This window comes from Hyperoodon ampullatus (genome assembly GCF_949752795.1).
Source record: "Hyperoodon ampullatus genome assembly, chromosome: 2".
Lineage (NCBI taxonomy): Eukaryota > Metazoa > Chordata > Mammalia > Artiodactyla > Ziphiidae > Hyperoodon > Hyperoodon ampullatus.
The window spans coordinates 99,375,668-99,397,884 of record NC_136915.1 but is presented as its reverse complement, the minus strand read 5'-3'; positions in this window follow the sequence as shown (position 1 = coordinate 99,397,884).

Here is a 22,217-nt window from a genome sequence, read left to right as displayed (position 1 = left end):
CTTGTTGTGGAGCATGGGCTCTACGCACGCGGGATTCAGTAGTTGTGGCTCATGGCCTCTCTTAGAGCACAGGCTCAGTAGTCGTGGCGCACGGGCTTACTTGCTCCACGGCATGTGGGATCTTCCCAGACCAGGGCTCGAACCCATGTCCCCTGCATTGGCAGGCGGATTCTTAACCACTGCGCCACCAGGGAAGTCCAAGGGTAATTCTATTTTTATATAAAGCTTTCCAATTTGCAGTAGGGCACTTTCCCTCCTCTTCTTCAAGGTAGGGATTGGTCTTTCAAAGAGGGAAATTCACTTTTCAATTCCTCAAAGCACTGACACATCAAGAAGTGATTGCACTAACATTTTGGGGAACACTCTCCATTGTGAGTTTTAAGCAGAAGAGTGATGTTATCCACTTATATTTCTCAGATCACTTTGGTTGCTGTGTGTTGAATGGATGGGAGACAGTATTCAGGGAGACCAGACATATAGTTTTTCCCTCTGGGCAGTGAATCTCCTCAGAAATGAAATTCATAGATTTTTCTTTCAAAATCAAGCTCTTCTCTGATTGTACGCTTCAAAATATATGTACACCTGAGTTCACACAGAATAAATTTAGTTTGATCTTTTTTGGTTCATCAGTAAAAATACCCATAAAAACTCCATTTCACAGTTGGGTTACCAAAGAACTCTTAACCTGTGCTGTGTGTGTGTATTTAGCAGAAAGAATTTCTTTAGAATTGTTCTAGATATTGTAACCCAACAGGGGAAATGTGCAAATAAACTTTTTTTTTTTTTTTTTTTTTTTTTTTTGCGGTACACGGGCCTCTCACTGTTGTGGCCTCTCCCGTTGTGGAGCACAGGCTCCAGACACGCAGGCTCAGCAGCCATGGCTCACGGGCCCAGCCGCTCTGCGGCATGTGGGATCTTCCCGGACCAGGGAACGAACCCGTGTCCCCTACATCGGTAGGCGGACTCTCAACCACTGCACCACCAGGGAAGCCCCCAAATAGACTTTTGATTTCAGTTTCCCATCACATTCCAAATTATATTTTTTATGTTTTCTTTTATTAGGAGGAAACTGAGTTTGTGAAGGAGTAGACATACGAAGTTACTCCTCTGGCACTTCAGCAGGGCTGGTTGCAGGTCTCCTAGAACAAGTGAACTAAACAGAAATCTGCAAGTAATACTTTGGTAAGATATGGTGGGAGTCAATACTGTGAATCAATGCAGGTCTGTTTAGCTCTTCTGTGTGAGTGTTCAGAGAATTAGGAATTTAAAAGGATGCTCTCAGAGCTGCTAGAGATCAGGGAAATTCTTTTTTGTTCCTTCATTATCCATGGTTACTGAAAAAGAAAACCACTCATGACAAATTTTGGATCTAGGAACTGGTCTGGATGTGGTCAAACATGCCCAGTATTGTTAAGATGATCATAAGAGAAATGCTCCCTTCACACTGTAAGTCACATATGAAAGGGCATTCATATAATGGTGCTGCATGAAGTCTGCACTTCTTTAAATAAAATTTTCCCACTCTTGGGGGACTGTTTCCAAACTTCACTTCTCCCTTCAAACTCTCTACACAGCCCTCGACTTCCTTTCTCAGTGACTGTGCCTAGTACTTCATCAGATAAATGGAGGACACCAGGCAGCTTCCTGGGGCTCATACTTCTCATCCAGCACAGTCCTTTCCACTCCTGTGGAAGGAAGGAACAGTACAGCCATTTCTCCTGTATCTAACCTCTGCATCGTCCCCAAGTTAAATGGCTATTTAAAGAAGGGGATGCTACAATGTTCATTGCAGCACTATTTACAATAACCAAGACATGGAAACAACCTAAATGTCCACTGACAGATGAATGGATAAAGAAGTGATGGTATATATATATACACACACACACACACACATACACAACGGAATACTACTCAGCCATAAAAGAATGAAATGATGCCATTTGCAGAAACATGGATGGACCTAGAGATTATCTTAAGTGAAGTAAGTCAGAAAGAGAAAGACAAATACCATATCATATCACTTATATGTGGAATCTAAAATATGACACAAATGAGCTTATTTATGAAAGAGAAACAGACTCAGACATAGAAAACAATCTTGTGGTTGCAAAAGGCCAGGGGGAGGGATGCAGTGGGAGTTTTGGATCAGCAGATGCAAACTATTATATGTAGAATGGACAAACAACAAGGTCCTACTCTATAGCACAGGGAACTATATTCAATATCCTGTGATAAACAATAATGGAAAAGAATATGAAAAAGAATGTATATATATATATACCTATATATACACACACATATATATAATTGAATCACTTTGCTGTACAGCAGAAATTAACACGTTATAAATCAACTATACTTCAATAAAATAGATTAAAATATAATAAAGAAGGAAATGCTAGTAGAATGACTGTGCTCTGGTGACACAGACCTCATAAAAATTCACATCTTGCTTCTCCTCTTTAAATGTTTCTTTTGAAGGCACTGGCCATGTTCCTGTCTCTTTCAACTCTGACTTACCAAATTTCTCCAGCTCAGCCAGACCCAGTTTTATTGCAGTCACTCCCAGCGTCTTGAGACTCTCCATTTCCTCGGCCTCTTTTCCTGGGGTCTTACGCATCTCAGGCTCTTTTATGGGCCCCTCATCTCCTTGGCTCAGGGCAGCATCCAGTCCTGCAGCTGCTCTACCTTCTCCTGGATCTTCCTTCAACTTTTTTGACTCCTCATTCAGGTAAATATTTAACGCCATGACAAAGTGTGCCAGCTCCTCCTGAGCCCCCAGATAAGAGACAAATTGCATGAGCTCCATCAGTGCCTCCTGCTCCTGCACCAACCTTTTGAGCATCCAAACATTATGGCCTCTGCTTCCCTTCCACCTTCCAAAGCTCAAGCAAAATGTCCCTATAGTCCACCCTAAACAGAAACATGCAGGGAAGAGAGTTCTGGGAAATAATTATTTTAACCAAGTTAACAAAATACAAACCACTACAATCACATTCCCAATTATTAAATTTTTAATTAAACTATTTAAAGTTCTAATTAAATTATATTACATTTTAGTTAAATTATTAAAAAATTTACATTATATTACATTTTAAATTATTTAATTAAATTATATTGCATTTTAGTTAAATTATTTAAATTTAATTTAAATTAATTAAATTATTCTGTTTTTTCTGTGTGTCTTAAATAATGGTGCCCTATTCACTAAATTTCTGAAATTTCTGAAATTGGATGTCTTCCTCTCCATCCTCATCGCTGGTCACTCATCAAATCTTGCCCATTTCAGGTCCTAAATATATTTCTAATAATGTCTGTTCCTCTATAACAGTGATCTACCACTTCCCCAGTTCAGGCCTTCCTTATCTTTTGCCTTATTTCTATCACTACCTAACCAATCTCCCTGCCTTTCATTTTGTCCTGCTTAAAGCCATCCTCCTTTCTACAGTTGGAGGAAACTACCTCAAGCACAAATCGAACAACATCATGTATTCTCCCATTCACCACTCCAGAGTGTTATATACAATTGGCACTGGAGATTGGGAATATTGTGTAAGCTTATGAGTAACTTTCTTGCTCTCTGGGTTCCTAGGGGTTTTTCTGTGGTGAAATTTAAATAACATAAAATTTACTATATTAACCATTTTAAGTAGCAGTTCAGTAGCATTAAATACATTTACATTGTTGTCATACTGTTACCATCATCCATCTCCAAATTTTTTTCATCTTCCCAAACTGAGACTCCATATCCTTTCAACACTAACTCCCCATTTCTCCCTCTGCCCACCTCCTGGCAACCGCCATTCTACTTTCCATCTCTATGAATTTGACTATTGACTACTCTCAGTATTTCACATCAGTGAAATCATACAGTATTTGTCCTTTTGTGAATGCCTTAGTTCACTCAGCATAATATCCTCAAGTTTCAGCCATGTTGTAGCATGTATCAGAATTTCCTTTTTTAAAGGGTAAATAATATTCCTTTATATTGCGTATGCAGCATTTTTTTAATCCATTTATTTGTTGATGGACATTTGGGTTGCTTCTATCTTCTGGCCATTGTAAGCAATGCTGCTATGAACATGAGGGTACAAATATTTGTTTGAGTCTCTGCTTTCAATTCCTTTGGAGATATGCCCAGAAGTGGAATTGCTGGATGATACAGTAATTCTGGTTTTAATCTTTTGATAAACTGCCATACTGCTTTTCACATTCCCAGCAGCAGTGCACAAGCATTCTAATTTCTCTGTATCCTCACCAACACGTGTCATTTTCTGAGTTCTTCATTTGTTTGCTTGTTTTGTTTTGTTTTGTTTTGGTAATAGCCAACCTACTGGGTGTGAAGTTGTATCTCACTGTGGTTTTGATTTACATTTCCCCAATGATTAGTGATGTTGAGCATCCTTTTATGTGTTTGTTGGTCATTTGTATATCTTTTTGGAGAAATGTCTATTCAACTCAGTTTACCCATTTTTTTTTTTGCGGTACACGGGCCTCTCACTGTTGTGGCCTCTCCCGTTGTGGAGCACAGGCTCCAGACACGCAGGCTCAGTGGCCATGGCTCAAGGGCCCAGCTGCTCCGTGGCATGTGGGATCTTCCCGGACCGAGGTAAAAACCCGTGTCCCCTGCATCAGCAGGTGGACTCTCAACCACTGCACCACCAGGGAAGCCCAGTTTACCCATTTTTTGATTTGGTTGTTTGTTTTTATGTTGTTGAATTGTAGGATTTCTTTATATATTTATATATAAACCTCTTATCAGCTATATAATTTGCAAAAATTTTCTCCAGTTCTGTGGGTTGCCTTTTTACTCTGTTGACAGTGTCCTTTGATGCACAAAAGTTTTAATTTTGATGTAGTACAATTTAGCCATTTTTTTCTTTTATTGCCTATGCTTTTGTGTCATATTCAAGAAATCATTGCCAAATCCAATGTCACGAAAATTTCCCCTACGTTTTCTTCTAAGAGTTTTATAGTTTTAGTTCTTACATTTAAATCTTTGGTTCATTTTGAGTTAATTTTTGTTTTATAGTGTAGGGTAAGTGTCCAACTTAATTCTTTTGTATGTGAATATCTAGTTTTTCCTGTCACCATTTGCTGAAAATACTGTCCTTTCCTCATTGAATGGTCTCTACAGCTTTTCATTTGACCATATATGTGAGGGTTTATTGCTGGCTCTCCATTCCATCCCATTGATCTATATGTCTGTTTTTATGCTAGTACCACACTGTTTTGATTATTGTAGCTTTGTATTAAGTTTTGAGATCAAGAAGTGTGAAATCTCCAACATTTTAATTTTTTTTTTCAAGATTGCTTTGGCTATTTGGGCTTGTTGTTCCTAGTTTTTTGTTTTTTGTTTTTTTAATAAAATGAATGCTAATTTTATTGATAATAAAACATTAAAAAGTAAATTTAAAAAATACTATCCACCCAAACAACTCCCTACATAAGCAAAACAAAACTCACCAATGGGTACCCATTATGTACTGAATAAAGTCCAAACTCTTTAGCAGGTCGCCCAAGGTTCTTCGTATCCTATCTTCTATAAATCTACTCTCCCTTGTATCACCTCCGTCCCCACCTTCTACCTTGTAGCTCTTTTATAACTTCTTAACTAGTGCCTAACTATGTGTACAGCCCATTCTCTTTATGCTTCTGTACTTCTGCTTATACTGTTTCCTCTGCCAAGAACACCCTTCCCTTTTTATGATTGATACCCTCTAATTTTTCCTTTAAGAATATCATCTTATATGTCATCTTCTCCAAGAAGCATTTCCCAAGCCCCCCTGTTGGGCTATGGTTCTCTCTTCTGAATTCCAATGCTCCCCACCCCCACCTGGTCTGTGTTGTTTGGTCAAGACATTATATTGTATAGTAATTGTCTGTAAGCTCTTCAAGATCAAGGACCAGATCTTCTTCTTTTGTTTAACTTCCAGTGGCTAAACACAATTTTTGGCACATAGATAACATCTGTTAAAATTAATTTAACAGAACACAAGGGAATTTTGTATCTTCAGGGCAAGGGCCTGCTGCTAAGAGTGGGATAGCTCTGCCATTGGCAAGTGGCTCAAGTGGGAGAAATCCTCAAGCATTGGTCTTCAGGATCAGGCTTACTAGGGTGTAGAGTATATGGACCCTTGCAGAGGAATATGAGTATCACATGGCTTCTGAATCATAGACTGGGAAAATGATCCTGCTGCCAGGTCACCATGCAGGGCATCTATTTGAAAAAATATATAAATTTCAGGTCATTCCAAAGGCCACTAGGCAAAAGTCCAATTCCTCTGTGGTGTGGTAGTCCTTTCCTGGAGGAATGCCAGAGGTCCTGGGAAGCTTTTCTATTCTCCAGTGCATTTAGAATGAAAAATGTTTTTGTGAAACTTCAGTTCTTTAATTCTCGAAAATGTTTCTCAATATGCATTTCAATGACTGTAGATGTTGCAATTATTTTGTAGACAATATGGTTTTAAACCCAAAGGAGACCCAGTGAACTTGGTTCCTGGGATCAAAAATGGGCCAGTGCATTTAGGACAAAATGTAAAGTAGTAGTAGGTGCCGCCCAGTACGCAGGGTCAGATGCTGGGAGCAGATTGATTCAGCAGCCCCAATGAAACAGAGACATCCTCACTGAGAGCCTCCTTCTCACAGCCTTCTCAGAGTCATTAGTTACACACAGACATGTGGCGTGTCTAAACAATGAGCCTGGTAATGGAAAGACCTTGCAATTTCTGTAGACATGTGAAGGGTGTTGAGTGATGAACTTCCGAATTCAAATCCTCCTCCTGTATTTGGTAAACTTGAGAGCAAGGAGTTGCTCAGGTACAGCTTGGTTTTCTGCATAGCATCTTTTCCATAATATGTACTTGATAATGTCTGTAACAAGAGCTAATTCCAGAAGCATAAATTGTATTTTCCAGTGAAATTGCTCTAGTTTTCTGCATATCATGGGAAGTGTATTTTTAATGGCTGGTATCATCCATGATATCATCCTAGTATGTTCAATTTTCTGATGCAATCATTCTTTTAAAAATTGTGAAAATGCTATATGAGCTGACAAATAGCAAACAAGTCATTGATAATCTTAAATGCTTAGGTATTTAAGGAAAATATTTAAGGAAAATAGTAAGAGGGCTGTTCTTGTAGTAAAGGCATGGGGATAACATCCTCTTGAATAAACATCCTTTTGAATAAATAGATAGTAATTAAAGTGGTTCAATAAAAAAGATCACATCTATTTTCATCCTGGTTATCATAGCTCCCATGTGTCTCATGTTGCTAACTATACTGTTTTAATTTTTTCTTAAAATATATTAATTCCCCATTAGATATATGTCTTCCTTAGGCTTGGTGAAGGGAGATTGTTTCCCTCAGAAATATAATATTTTTATTCCTTAGCATTTACGAGTGAGTTCAGACTCCCTTATTTCTAATTCTTTAAAATCGTGTGTCAAAAGGGAAGCTTCCCTTTGAAAGGAGAACTCTCTGGTGTTCTAGGGCAGTTTGCCTTGGGGATAACTTTCAAAGTGCTGCTTGGACTTTGAGTCTCTTTGGCCTAGGTTACCCAAAAAGGAAAGTTTCCCTTTAGCAACAATGCTTTTATGAGCATAGTTTTGTGTCACAATTGCTATTTACATCCTTGCCTGCATGTTGAGCTCTGATGTCAGGTTACCTTCAGGTGCTCAGCAAGTCTTCATTGAGCACCTGCAGAGAACTCAGCGCTGTGCTAGGAGCTATTCATTCATTCCATGCAGGACATTTATTGAGCACCTATGCTCTGCTGGACATTGGAATAGGACATCAAAAGGATGGTCTCTGTGTTCCAAGAGCTCAGAGTCCAGGTAAGGAGATAGCCGATGAACAAATAACCTTACAGCAATCTGAGCAGTCTTGTACTAGAGGTGAGTGCCCAGGGAGGTCTAAGAGGGAGTGACTACTGTGATGCTGGGGAAGAGGAACTTTTCAGAGAGTAGATGAAACCTGACCCCAGGCCTTGAAGGATGAGTGAAATTTCACCAGTTAAAATAAAGAATAGTTAGGTGAGAATAAAGGGGAAATAAATTTGGGTAGATAAAGTGATTGCAGGAAAATTTGAAAACAAGGGGGAAGAATTTGGACCCAAATTGATTGGTAATAGGAAGCAAGCAACTGCAGGCTGAGGAGCAGAAGCACGATGTGACCAGTGATTGTTCAAGGAAAATTCATCAGACTTGACCTGTTGCAGACAGAGAGGTTGGCCTGGAGGCAGCCAGGTAGTTCTTGTAAGTACCAGTTAATTGGAAGTTGATAAAGCCTGGGATTGGGGTGATAGCAGAAGGAACAGAGAGAAAAAGAATGTACCCCAGTGGAAAGGGACAGTGGTTGGCTCATGGTAGGGGATGATAAATGTCTGTTGAGAGAAAGATGGAATATTTACATGAAAAATTAATAGCACTTGGTGTATCAAAAAGGAGTGAACATGAGACATGTCTATGACTCTAAAAATTTGAACCAAAGGGACAAAAAGAATAGTTTATTATTTCATTGACAAGAAAGAGAAATATGAGAGATGAAGTGAATTCAAAGAAAAGAAAATGAACTAATCACTATAAACTCCTGCAGGGTAGAGTTTTGCTTCCTTCTCCTGAGCACAGGACTCAGTATATAACAATTTATCAGTAAGTATTAATAGGAAGTTAATAATGCAAGCAAATGGGGAAATGAGGGCATGGCTTTCAGTGTCTCTGGTGTCCTAAGATGGCTTGTCCTGGGGCTGCCTCTCAAAGTGCTGCTCTGGTTGTTAACCTCTTTGGCTTCGGTTTCCTCATCTGCAAAACGGGGAGTTGATTGGTGGCTAGCTAACATCCTTCCAGCGTTAAGAATCAGTGACTGTTCTTTTTGCTGGTATCTTTTTCCTTAAAAAACAACTCAGAAAATGAGACTCAACTCTTAGGATCCATCCCTTGCCTCTGAAGTGAGCAGAGGAAACTAGTGTATGAGGTGCAGAATCTAAAGGGCCTGTGAACTGAAGGGCTATTTCTCACTGTTTGAAGGATCCCATTGCCAAAAATGGAAGTGGTGTTTGGAGTGTTGTTTTTGCCATGTCCCCTGGACTTAAATGGAACTAAATTCTCTTACAAAGATGGAAAGGAGAGAGGAGAAGAGGAGGGGGCCTGGGCTGGGAGCTGGCTGCTAATCTATGCACTGGAGGTCCAAGTTCAAAAATGCTTGCAGGAAACCTTCAGTTCAATTTTTTTTCTCCATACACAATGAAGCTGTTGTGTGTCCAGAAGCTGGGAGAAGGCAGCTGGATTTCTAGAGCTCAACAGCCAGCATCTTTTTTATTCCCCTTTGATACTCCTCTTTTGGAGATACCCCACAGGACACATTGGTCTGGAGAATAAAATTCTAGTCAGTCCCATGTTGTAAAGTCTAGAAAACAAGAAGCACATCATGAGCAGGAGTTATCAGCTCTCATCAGCGTGAGGGCTCAGTGAATATGTGAGTAATGACTTTCAGTAAAGCAAGGAACATTAAACACTTTCCACTCACCTGAACATTTGCCCTGCCTCCGATGACCATTTTGGTGTGTAAGTTCCTGCAGTGCTGGGTCATTTTGCTGTGTTAGCTTAATTTTGTAAACTACCCTGTACAGGAATGTGTTGAATAAATGCCCATCTGATTTAAAAAGTCTGGAGGGATTTCTGTGCCTACTGCTTTACGGGATCTAATCAGATGGTCCTTGAAATGGCTCTGACCCCCTCTTTGGGAAACATTTCTAAAATGATAAATTATTTCTTCTGCTAAACCTCTGTGATAGTTTTTCTGTGATTTCTCTTTAAACAGATGAAGCCTAAGGAGACGACACAAAAGGAAACTGGGGTTTAGAGATGGGGGTAGTAGAATACATTTAGATACAATGATAATAATAGTTGACATTCAGAGCTTACCCTGGTGGGGGTATTTTAGGAATTTAATTCATTTCATCCTCAAAGTGACTCTATAGAATAGATATTATTGTCTTTGTCACTTTAAAAAATGAGGAAGTCGTGGCATAGAGTGGTTAAATCATGAAGCTGATACATAGCTGAGCCAGGCTCCCAAATGTGGTCCTAAGAGTGGGACATTTTACTAATTTCCTGTGAGCAGGGTGTTTCCCTAACTTTCATGCCTCTTGGTTTCCTGACAGTTATGTTGTATTTTCATTCTAGATACAAGCCTTGACTATTCATTGTCTTTATACTCTGGTTCCCCGACATAAGATGAACAGAAAGTCACGGGAGAGTCAATAGGGGTGGAGAGGAAGGGAACAAGTCATGGCATTGAGGCCACACACACACACACATGCACACATGCTCACAATAAAATTTATTTATTTTATCCTCACATCACTCATGTGCTCTCAGAGGCTCCTTTCCTGCCAGGTTATACATAGTGTTTCCCTGAGGGCTCAGTCCTTTCCACTCCAGGTCATGGGAAGGGACGGGAAGGAGATGACTTCCTTTCCAAGGGCCTGCTGGAAAACCATGTGTAGAGAGGCACGCTTGTAAGATCTGATCAATAAAAATAGCAACTGTGGGCTTCCCTGGTGGCACAGTGGTTAAGAATCTGCCTGCCAATGCAAGGAACACAGGTTCAAGCCCTGGCCCGGGAAGATCCAACATGCCGCGGAGCAACTAAGCCCGTGTATCACAACTACTGAGCCTGCACTTTAGAGCCTGTAAGCCACAACTACCGAGCCCACGTGCCACAACTACTGAAGACTGCGTGCCTAGAACCCATGCTCTGCAACAAGAGAAGTCACGACAATGAGAAGCCCGTGCACCGCAACGAAGAGTAGCCCTCGCTCACCGCAACTAGAAAAAGCCTGCACGCAGCAAGGAAGACCCAATATAACCAAAAAATAAATAAATAAATGTATTTAAAAAAAATAATAAAATAAATAAATAAATATTAAAAAAAAAAAGAATAGCAACTGTGAAGGACAAACCTCTATGAGTGAGACGGTGCAATCACCAGCTCTCTGAGCACAGAAGGAAATCAGTCCTGCCCTTGAGGAGCTCAGCACTGACAAAAGCAAACCCCACTTCTAATGTGTCATCCCCCACACCCCAAGACTGTCATCTTGGGACATATTCTGTGGCGTGCTATCATGTACTCTATAGCTTCTTGTATCCTGGATTTAAAAACCAGTCCAACTCTTACAACCATAGTGTGGAACGGTGTGCTGTCATTACAATGAATGAGGGTGAATTAACATTGAAAGTTACCCTTGTTGTGTTCATTAGGTGAAATAAGCTTGCAGAACAATATGCATGGTATACTCCCATTTGTGTAACCAAGATAAAAACACATGCATTATAACAATAATAAAAATGCTTATTATACACAAGGCATTATTCAAAGTGCTCTACATTTATTAACTTAATGTACAGAACAATCCTATAAAATGGATATTAATATTAGCTCAGTTTTATATGAAGAAATCAAAGTATGGAGAAGTTAAGTAACTTGCTCAAGGTCACCCAGCTAAGTGGCAAAGTCAGGATTCAAACCCAGGCATCCTGGCCCCACAGTGTCTACTATTAACCAGTACGCTGTACTTTAAATGCCATGGAAGCAGAGAACAATTCTAGACAAATACACAGCAAACTGTTAACAATGGTTAGCAAAGACATGTGGAAATTTGGGGTTGGATGAGGGACATTTTATTTTTATAATACACACTGCTGTACTTTGGGGCACTATTCTTAAACTATCTGATTATTTGTTTACAAGTTTAAAAAATCCTTTAAGGGCTGCAGGCAACCATTGAATTTGAAGTAGCCTATTTAAGATAAGAGATTTAAGAACATTCTGTTTTTAGGAGGAGAGAATGGGAACTGGGTTGGGTTTATAAGTAAAAAGGAAAGAGTATGGGTATGACTTAAAGAGAAGGGGGAGAGATGATGTACCTAGAGCAGTCGAATTCATAGAGACAGAAGGTGTAATGGTGGCTGCCAGGGCCTGGCAGCAGAGGGAATTGGGAGTTGTTTTTTAATGGGTATAGAGTTCCTGTTTTACCAGATGAAGAGTTCTGGAGTTGGATGGTGGTTGTGGTTGCACAGCTATGTGAATGTATTTAACACCGTTGACCTGCGCACTTGAAAATGGTAATGCACTTAAGATGGTAAATTTTATGTTAAGTGTATTTCACTACAATTAAAAAAAAAACTGAAGAGAAAAAAAGAGAGAAGAGGGAGGAAGATGACTGAGGAGCCAGTAGAAGCAACAAAGAAGAGAAAGGAGTGGAAATCAGTGCATGGAAGTGTGGCGAGGAACTTGGGTATCTAGCCCTGCTGACTTTAATGATCCACGCTAAATATAAGGTCTCAGCAGAGGGAAAAACCTGTGTTCTCCATGTACAGAAATGAAATATTTTACACACTTTATAAGTTAACCAGTAACTGTCCTTTTGGGGGATGGTCCGGAGGGTCCCAGGAAGAATTCCAAGCATAGTGCCGTTGTCTCCATCCTGAGATCTAGTGTCCCGGTTTAGAGGAAAGTTTGCTGTTTTAAAGCAGGAGTGGGCTCCCAGTCTCTGAAAAATGCAAATGCAGATTGATCCTCCTCTCTACAGAGCAGTTTGGGTAAATGGGGCCACCCAAAACCACACCAGTGTGAGAGGGAAGGGATCAGGTTTCAGCTGCTGGGACACCTTGCTGGCCTGGTGACAGGCCTTTGTGAGGTGGCCCTGTTCCAGCAGACCCCAGCAGCTCCTTTGCCAGGTCTGCTAACAGCTCCACTACCTTTACCCTTGAGCTAGAGCCAAGGTCTCTGAAGGAAGGAGCATGCTATTGCCTTTCATATCAGGGCCTTCCTGATGCACAGTGGACAGGCAGTGCTCAGTCCTGAGTGGCTCCCAGGGTCTCATGAGTTGGGCACTGTCTTAAGAAAGACTGAGTCTCTGGAAAAGGTAGCCTCTAAAGGACTGTCAGTCAGGGCCAAGAAAAATCATCCTCACTTAAGATAATTCTGACAATTTAGAGTCTGAGGAGTACAAATGAGATTTTCTTAGTTTTTTTTCCCTAGGCTTGGATGGACTTCTACTTACAGCATGGCATGTTTTCATCTTGACTAGTATGAAGAGGTCCCACCTTCTTATTTTCTTCCTGTTTCATCCCCAGATAGCTACCATAACTGTAATTATAGCCATATTTACTGAATGAATATTATATACCAGGAATCCTACTTGTATACTTCTCACAACAAAATGCTGCAATAGGGAATATTAACACCATTTTACAAGTGGATGAAACTGATCATCAGAGAAGTTAAGAGTCTTATCCAGGGCCACTCATTTGTGGCAGAGGTGGGATTTGAACCCAGGACTGTTCAAGTCCAAAGCTGGTAAATTTATACATTAAATGTGTACATTATGCATTATGCTAGATTGCTCTTTCAAGTGCAAATAGAAACTATTTTTTAAGCAAGTAGTTCCTTAATAAACAGGTTGCCAGAGCTGCAGCATAAATGCAGAGTTGTACTTTGCCTGACACCTCAGATTCTCCTCTAACTTACTAGGTATGACTGGCACTTGCATATGGAATCTTTGGAAGCTACATTTACTCAGCTACTAAATACCATGAAGTCCTAGAAGAGGGTTACTGTATCCCAAAGTTCCTCATTTCTGATGAGGATATAACTCTATAATCACTAAGGAGGATTTGCTCTGATTGTGTTCAGAGGCCTGTAGAATAAGCCAAGCTGGTGCATCCCTCTCCCATTCCAAGGCCAATGGCTGGCTCTCTGAGCACATCACTGCCCACAGGGGAGGTAGGAACTACCGCCCCAGTACTTATGGCTAGGTCTCCAAGGAAGAATCATTGATTATCTTTCAGGGCTAACTGGCATCTGAGAGTTGCTTCTCTGCTCATGGTACCTCCTCATGGTGAAGCTGTTCTGGGCGGTTTGTTAGGGCTGGCATTGATTTCCCATTGTCTCCTGTACATGATCTGAATGACTATTTACACTACTTGAATTTAAGTTCTCAATCTTTATACAAGTTACTGAGTGCCTTTACAAAGGCAACTTGGGAGCATTCTGTTAAAGAGGTGATTTTCTAAAGCTGGTTGACCTTTGCATGACTGAACTCTGCAATGGATGGAATTTTCATTATTCATGGAAATGTATCTTCAAAGACAGCATTTTTTACACTTCCCCCCACCCCACAACCCATACCAAAAAAAAAAAATACATGTTAGACTTTTAATTACAGGCAAGATGAAGTAAAAGGAATCAGATTTAGTTTCCTGCCAGAAATAAGTAAAAAACTGAACAAAATATATGAAACAACAATATTTGAACACTGAAAACAAATGAAGTTAGCCCCACAATTACTCCCAGCTTATTTCTGGGAGAGTGTCTGAGTTGAAAAGCAGGGAGAAGAAAGCCAGGCAAAGCATGGTGATTGAGGAGATAGAGATGGGAGCCTAGGGAGGGCAAGGTGGCTAGAGTCTGCAGAAGAGAGCATGGAACAAGAGAGAGCTTCACAGAAGGAAAGCTCTGGAGATCTGCAGAGGGTCTCCCTCTAGTCTTTGGCTGAATATTGGTCAGCACATGCATATGAGGAAACTGCCTAAAGCTGGAGAAAACCCCCCAAAAGGAGAAAGGACAGGACCAGAATAGTTCATGTTTCTTCTAGCCAGAGAGGAAATCTTCAAATTAATGGGGTTTTGGTTAGAATTTTTATAAAGATACTGCCTCGGCATAGCACAAAATTAGTCCTAAACTAAAAGCATCTCTGGTCTTACAGAACAAAGTTTAAAAGCAAGCCTGGAGAGGATAAAACTGTTTCCAAGTAACTCAACTGTGCTCCAGAACAAAGCTCAAGGAGGACAAAAATATCTAGCACTAACAAGGTAAAATTAACAAGGCCTGGTATACAATCAAAATATTACCTAGTATGTAAAGAAACAGGAGCATGACCAGTAATGAGGTATAAAGTCAAAAGAAACAGACCCAGAAATAACACATATGACAGAATTAGTAGACAAAGTTTAAAATAGTAGTTATAATATATTCTATATGTTCAAGAAGGTGAAGATTGAGCATGTTAAGTAGAGATGTGGAAAATATTAAAAAGGCCCAAATAGAATTCTAGTGAGGAAATGACAATATCTGATATGAAAAATACACTGGATGAGATTAACAGATTAGACACTGCAGTATAAAAGATTAGTAAATCTGAAGGCTTAGCAATAGAAATGATGCCAAATGAAACTGAGAGAAATGAATTTTAAAAAAACCTAAGAACATCAGTAAGCTGTGGTAAAACCTCAAGCAGCCCAATGTACATGTAAGTAGAGACCCTGAAGGAGAGAGGAAAGAGGAATGAATGTGAAAATGAAGAAGTAATGGTTGAAAATTTCCAAATTTGATGTCTACTATAATGCCATAGGCCCAAGAAGCTTAATGAATCCCATGCATAAAAACCATGAATAATTACACCAAGAGACAATCAAATTTCTCAAAACCAGAGATAAAGATAAAATCTTAAAAACTGCCAGAAAGGGAAAAAAAGAAGACACATTACATATTGAGGAACAAAGAATGAAAGAAGACATCATGTCAGGAACAGTGTGAGACACAAGACCATAGAGCAACATCTTCATAATGTGGAAAGAAAAGAAAATCTGTCAAAACCCAGTGAAGGGCTTCCCTGGTGGCGCAGTGGTTGAGAGTCTGCCTGCCGATGCAGGGGACACGGGTTCGTGCCCCGGTGGAAGATCCCACATGCTGCAGAGCGGCTAGGCCCGTGAGCCATGGCCGCTGAGCCTGAGCATCTGGAGCCTGTGCTCCACAATGGGAGAGGCCCCAACAGTGAGAGGCCCGCCTACCACAAAAAAACAAAACAAAACAAAACAAAAAAAACCCAGTGAAAACATTTTTCAAAAATAACTTTTGCAGATAATAGCTTTTCCAGGCATACAAAAACTGAAGGAATTCATCACCAGCAGACCTGCACAAGAAATGTTAAAGGGATTTTTACAGGGAGAAGGAGAATGATATGAGATGGAAATCAAAGGAAAAATGAGCACTAGAAATGGTAAATATGTAAGTAAATATAAAAGACTTTTTATTATTAAAACACTCTTTAAAATAATTGACTTTGGAAAACAAAAATAATAACAATGTATTGAAAGGTTTATGACATACATAGAAGTAAAATGTATGGCAATAGCACGAAGTCTGGGAAGGGGTTAAATGGATATATATTGTTTTAAGGTCCTTATACTATGTGTTAAATGGTATATTATTTGAAGGTAGACTGTATATTGCAAACCTTTGTTATAAAATAATAAAACAAAGAGTTACAGCTAATGAGTTAACAAAGGATATAAAATGGAATCATTAGAATTATAATTTTAATAATTAAAGAGGACAAGGATGCCCCCCTCATTATTCCTTTTCCACATTGTACTGGAAGTCCTAGCTAATGCAATAAGACAAAAGGAAATAAAAGGTATACAGATTGGGAAGGAAGAAATAAAACTGTCAATTTTTGAAGATGAAATGATTATCTATGTAAAAAATTCCAAAGAATCAACAAAAAGCTCCTGGAATTAATATACAATTATAGCAAGGTTGCAAGATACAAGGTCAATATACAAAACTCAATTGCTTTCCTATATATTAGTAATAAACAGAAGTTGAAATTTAAAACATAATATCATTTACATTAGCACCTTAAAAATATTAAATACTTGAGAGTAAATCTAACAAAATATATACAAGATTTATGTGAGGAAAACTACAAAAACTCTGATGAAAGAAATAAAAAAAAGAACTAAATTAGTGGAAAGATATTTCATGTTCATGAACAGGAAGACTCAGTATTATCAAGATATCAGTTCTTCCTACCTAGGACTATAGATTCAACATAATCCCAGTCAAAATCCCAGCAAGTTTTTTTGTCAGCATTCTAATTCTAAAGTTTATATGGAAATGCAAAAACTCAGAATAGACAACACAACATTGAAAGAGAAGAGCAAAGTTGGAAGACATACTACCTAACTTACTGTAAAGCTACAGTAATTGAGACAGCATGGTATTAGCAAAAGAGCAGATGAATAGATCAATGGAACAGGATAGAGAGACCAGAAAAAGACCTACATAAATATAGTAAACTGATCTTTGACACAGGAGCAAATGCAATACAATAGAGGACAGTCTTTTCAACAAATGGTGCTAGAACAACTTGGACACCCACACGCAAAAAGTAAATCTAAACATAGATCATGTACCCTTCACAAAAATTAACTCAAAGTGGCTCATAGACCTAAATGTAAAATGCAAAATTATAAAACTTCCAGAAGATAACATAGGAGGAAATCTAGATGACATTCAGTGTGGTAGATGGCTTTTTAGATGCAATAGCAAAAGCACAATCCATGAAAGAAATAATTCATAAGCTGGACTTGTTAAATTGAAAAGGTTCTGCTCTGCAAAAGACACTGTCAAGAGAATGAGAAGACAAACCACAGACTGGGAGAAAGAACTATTCTGATAAAGTTCTGATAAAGAACTATTAACAAAAATATACAAAGAACTCAAAACTCAGCAGTAAGAATGAGATTAAAAATGGGCAAAAACACCTCACCAAAGAAAATATGCAGATTTTCAAATAAGTATATGAAAATATGCTCTACATCATATGTCATCAGGGAAATGCAAATTAAAACAACAATGAGGTACAACTACATACCTAGTAGAATGGCCAAAATCTAAAACACTGACAACACCAAATGCTGGCAAGGATGTAGAGCAACAGAAATTCTCATTCATTGCTGGGGGGAATGTAAAATGGTACAGTCCCTTTGAAATGCAGTTTGGCAGTTTCTTATAAAACTAAACATACTCTTACCCTAGGATCCAGCTATTGTGTTCCTTGGTGTTTACCCAGATGAGTTGAAAAACTTATGTCTACATAATAACCTACACATGGATTTTTATGGTAGCATTATTCAGATTTGTCAAAACATGGAAGCAACCAAGATGAATTTCAGTAGAAGAATGGATAAATAAACTGTGGTACATCCAGATAATGGAATATTATTCAGCACTAAAAATAAATGAGCTATCAAGCCATGAAAAGATAAGGAGGAACCTAAAATGCATATTACTAAGTGAAAGAAGCCAATCTGAAAAGACTACAACAATTCCAACCATATGACATTCTGGAAAAGGCAAAACTATGGAGACAGTAAAAAGATCAGTGGTTGCCAGGGGTTGGGAGGGGGGCTTAATAGGTGGAACACAAAGGATTTTTAGGGCAGTGAAACTATTTTGTATGATACCATAATGGTAGATACATATTGTTATACATTTGTTAAAACCCACTGAATGTACAACACCAAGAGTAAACCCTATTGTAAAGTATGAACTTGGGTGATGATTATGTGTCAATGTAGGTTCTTCAGTTATAACAAATTGTAACAATAACAACTACAAAAAACACCCCATACTGTGGTTGTTTATCATGGTGGAGGCTGTATATATGTGGGGCAGGGGATATATGTGAACTCTTTGTACTTCCTGCGCAATTTTGCTGTGAACTTAAAACTGTTCTAAAAAGTAAAGTCTATTATTAAAAACTTTCTAAAAAATAGTCCAAAAGAAGGCATAAAAAGAGGAAAAAGGGGAATCAAGAACAATGGAGCAAATAGAAAACATATAGCAAAATAGTAGATTTAAATCCAACCTTATCAATAATTACATTAAATGTTCATTAAAAGGCAGAGATTGTCAGATTACGTGCAAAAGCAAGAATGAACTATATATTGCCTCCAAAGAAATCCACTTTAAATATAAAGATAAAACTAGGATAAAAGTAAAAGATGGAAAATAATACAGCATGGAAACACTAATCTAAAGAAAGCTGAAGAGACTCCATTAATATCAAACAAAGTAGATTTCAGAACACAGAATATTATTAGGGATAAAGAGAGTTATTTCATAGTGATAAAAGGGTCAGTTCATCAAGAGGACACAGTAATTCTAAACATTTATGCACTTAATAATAGAGCTTCAAAATACATGAAACAAAACTGATAGAACTGAAAGAGGAAATAGACAAATCCACAATTATAGTTAGAATTTTTAACACCTCTCACTCAATAGTTATTAGAATAAATAGAAAGTCAGGCAGTATATAGAAAAACTGAATAACAACCATCAATTAAGTAGGACTAATTGACATTTATAGAACTATCCATGCAACAACAATAGAATACATACTCTTTCCAAGTACACATAGAACATTTACCAAGAAAACATAAAACAAATCCCAATAAACTCAAAAGAATTTAAATCATACAAACTGTTTCCTGCCCACATGGAATTAAATTAGAAATAAATAATAGAAAGATATTAGGAAAATCCCCAAATATTTAGAAATTAACATACTTCTAAATAATGTATGCCATAGAAGAAATCAAAAGGTAAATTAGAAGGTATATTGAAATAAATAAGAATAAAAATATAACATCAAAATTTGTAGGCACAGCTAAAGCAGTGTTCAAAAGGAAATTTATAGAATGAAGCACCTCTATTAAAAAAGAAGAAAGGTCTCAAATCAATGACCTCCGCTTCTACCTTAAGAAACTAGAAAAAGAATAATAAATTAAACCCAAAGCAAGCAGAAGAAAGAAAATAATAAAGATAACAGCAGAAATCGATGAAATAGAAAACAGAAAAATAATAAAGAAAATCAATCAAGCAAAAGCTGGTTCTTTAAACATATCAATAAAATTGACAAACCTCTAGTTTGACTAATCAAGAAAAAAGGAGAAGACAAAGTTACAGGGGACATCACCACAGGTCCCACACACATTAAAAGAATACGTGAAATTATTTATAACTTTGCTGATAAATTCAACAATTTAGATGAAATTTAAAAATTTTTTTGAAAGACAAACTACCAAAGCTAAATAAATTTTATCTCTAGTTAAAAAATATTCCCATAAAGAAAACTCCAGGGCCAGACGACTTCAGTAGAAAATTTTATCAAACATTTAAGGATGAAATATCATCAATTTCATCAAAACTCTTCCAGCAAAATGAAGAGAATAGTTCCTAACTGAGTCTGCAAAACTGGTGCTGTTCTGATACTGAAATCAGACATGCACTACAAGAAAACTATAGACCAATATCCTTCATGAAATTAATACAAAAAATTCTTAATAATTTTAGTAAAGTGAATTGAACAATACATGAAAAAGATAACATATATGTCCAGTGGGATTTATCCCAGAACCCAATCTATAATTCAAAACCCAATCTGTAATTCATAGGTTAACAGACTAAAAAATAAAAATCTTATCATTATGTCAATAGATGCATAAAAAATTTTGACAAAAATCTACTATCCCTGATATAAATTCTTAGTAACATGGGAATAGAAGGGAACTTCCTCGATATGATATAAGGCAGCTATGAAAAACCTACAACAAATATCATATTGGAAGACTAAAAGTCTTTCTCCTAAGATCAGAAACAAGGCAAGGATGGCCACTCCCACTATTCCTATCCAACATTGTATTGGAGTTTCCAGCCAGTGGAATAAGGCAAGGAAAAGAAATAAAAGACATTCTGATTGGAAAGGAAGAAGTAAATTGTCTTTACTTGCAGATGACATGACTGTCTATGTAGAAAATCTTATGCAAGTTCCATATGCAAAATTTAATTGTACTTCTTTATTCTGGTAACGAACAACCAGAAATTTGAATTTAAAAACAATACCATTTGCAACAGCAATAGCAAAAACAATACTTGAGGATAAATTTAATGAAAACTATGCAAAATCTGAACACTGAAAGATACAGAACATTGCTGAAAGAAATTAAAGAAGACCTAATGAAATGAAGAGATACATTGTCTTCATACATTGTAAGGTTCTGTGTTGTTGAGATGGCAATTCTCTCCCAAACTGATCTCTCAAATTTACACCACCTTAATCAAATTCCCGGAGACTTCTTTGAAGAAATTGAAAAGCTGATTTTAAAATGTATATGAAAATTCAAAAGACCCAGACTAGTCAAAACAACTTTGAAAAAGAAAAACAAAGTTGGAGTACTAACACTACTTAATTTCAAGACTGACTATAAAATCACAGCAATCAAGATGGTATGGGATTTGTGTAAAAATAGATGAATTGATTGATGGAACAGAATATAGAGTCCAGAAATAGACCCACACATAATGGTCAATTGATTTTCAAGAAAGATGCCAAGGCAACTGAATGGGAAAAGGACAATCTTTTCAGCAAACGGTGCTGGAACAATTGGATAGCCATATGCAATAAATGACCCTCAACACTTACTTAACACCTTATACAAAAACCAACTTGCAGTGGATCATAGGGACTTCCCTGATGGTCCAGTGGCTAAGACTTTGCGTTCTAATGCAGGGGGTGCGCTTGGGGAGCTAAGATCCCACATGCCTCACGGACAAAAAAAACAAAACATAAAATGGAAGCGATGTTGTAACAAATTCAATAAAAACCTTAAAAATGGTCCACAGCAAAAAAAAAAATCTTTAAAAAAAAGTAGATCATAGACTTGAATATGAGGCTAAAACTATAAAATTTCTAAGAGAAAACCTAGGGGAAAGTCTTAGTGGCCTTGGGCTTGGCAAATATTTCTTAAATATGATGCAAAAAGCACAAACTATACAACCCAAAATAAGTAAACTAGATATACAAGTAAAAATAAATAATCAAAATTAAATCTTTTTTCCTTCAAAAGGCACTGTTAAAACAATGGAATGGTTAGTTAGTCTTTAGAGACTGGGAGAAAATATTTGCGGAATATATATCTGACACAGGACTTGTAACTAAAATGTACAAAGAACTCTAACAATTCCATAAGAAGATGAGTAATCAAATTAAAAATGGGCAAAATATTTAATAGTCACTTCACTATACACAAATTAAATGAGATACTATTGTATAACTACTAGAACAGCTAAAATCAAATCAACTGACCTTTCTAAGCCCTGGTAAAGATCCATGTAGTGGAACTGGAACTGTCATTCATTACTGGTGGGAGTGTAAAATCATTTACAAAATGGTTTGGAAGTTTCTGAGGAAGCTAAATATACATCTACCATATGATTCACTCATTCCATAACCAGGTATTTACCCAAGAAAAACTATGTCTACATAAAAACTTGTATGCAAATGTTTATGGCACTTTTAT